This window comes from Lipotes vexillifer, unplaced genomic scaffold (genome assembly GCF_000442215.2).
Source record: "Lipotes vexillifer unplaced genomic scaffold, Lipotes_vexillifer_v1.1 scaffold1094, whole genome shotgun sequence".
Lineage (NCBI taxonomy): Eukaryota > Metazoa > Chordata > Mammalia > Artiodactyla > Lipotidae > Lipotes > Lipotes vexillifer.
Genome location: NW_006792775.1, coordinates 636,708 through 638,221, shown reverse-complemented (window position 1 = coordinate 638,221; position 1,514 = coordinate 636,708). Strand labels below are relative to the sequence as shown.

The window sequence follows — 1,514 nt, the reverse complement described above, 5'->3', positions numbered from 1 at the left end:
TGACGCTGCTCTAAGGGGAGAGGACAGCGCCGCGGCCGATGAGGGGGTAAGAGGACGGCGAGGAAAGCTGGCTCTGAGGAGGGGCCGTATTAAACAGCTGCCCCCCCACGCCCTCCGAGGGATTAGGCGCATCTTCTTGCAGAAGCTCTGTCAAGGAAGACACTGTCTTATTCACGGGTCTACACCAGGGGCTCAGGCTGGGCGTTGGGGGGCAGGGGTTGTGCCCTGCAGGGTAACAGCTGGAAACATTTTTGGTTGTCACAACTGAAGCATTTAGGCGGTAGAGACCAGGGATGCTGCAGAGCACAGGACAGCACCGCACAACAAGTGATCAGCCCCAAATGCCACCATGCGGGGTGGAGAAAGTCTGTCTACACTCAGTCAACAGCCAAGTCTCCACTACGTGGCAGACCCAGCACAGAACACATCTAGTTCGTAGATGGTCACTTGTCCAAGAAAATGGGTTTCAATCTCAATGACCTGCCCAATGCAATTTGCTTCCAAAACGGAAGGACAGATGTGATGGCTAATTTACGGCGGCTAAGCTTTGGCCCAAGGGGTCTCCTGAAGCAGCAGCACACCCACACCTAGTTTTCCAAGACGCGGTACGATTACGAATATTACTGTCTATGAAATCACATTACAGAGCAAAGACAGAGAGAAAGGATACTGCCCGACTTGTAAAAGCACAGACCTCAGGGTGTGTTTCCACACCGATTTCTTGCAGAGAAAGGGTAGGGACAGAAAATCTAACCTTCCACAGTCTGGGTCCTCCATCCCAGTCTAAGGAGGTGACGGGATCAAGGGAGGGTTCAGGACAACAGCATTTACCAGTAGATGAAGTCACAAGCATTCTTTAAAACATACCGAAACCCCAGGTGTCGAAATCCACAAACGTCTGGTGGATAACAAACAAGAAATAAAACCAGACAGGAAGCTGGCTTTGTGTCTATTTTTTTAATTAGATAAAGGGGACAGCTACCTGAAAAGCAACAGGAGTTTCTGTGCACCAAAGTCAAATGTATCGGTGGACCAACAGTACACCCACCGGCCACCCGGCCGTTGCACTTTTTGGGGTGGATTTTTCCACTCCGAGGGGACACATGTCGCTAAGAACCCTGTCCCTGATGGAAGACAGCGGACAGAGCAGCAGTTCCCCTAAGCCATCCCAACCCCCCAACCGCCCGGTGTCCAGATTCCCTCGGGAATGAGTCATTTTAATCAGGGCCTAATAAGCCGCCAGAACCCAGGTCAAGGAGCTCCTTCCCCAGCAAGACGCGGGTTTCGCTAGTCCCACTCCCAGGGAAAAGCCACGCCGTTTTGGAAACCGCTGGGTTAAATGCTCCATTGCTAGAAAGACGGGCCGACTGCTCGAGATGACATCATGCTGGGGAGGGGCGCCTTCGCCAGAAGCCCCTCAGCGATGCCACAGACCCGGCGCGGCTGCGGAACGCCGCCCTCACCCCCGCACCCCTGACCCCGCACCCACGACAAGTCCTCACCTCTCCCCACCC

At 54.0% G+C, this 1,514-nt stretch overlaps 1 protein-coding gene across 2 annotated transcripts in view; it reads right to left on the bottom strand.

The window, feature by feature from the left end:
- The window catches only part of AP2A2 (adaptor related protein complex 2 subunit alpha 2), a 69,038-nt gene that overhangs the window by 67,024 nt on the left and 500 nt on the right, over positions 1 to 1,514 (bottom strand). The window lies entirely within an intron of this gene.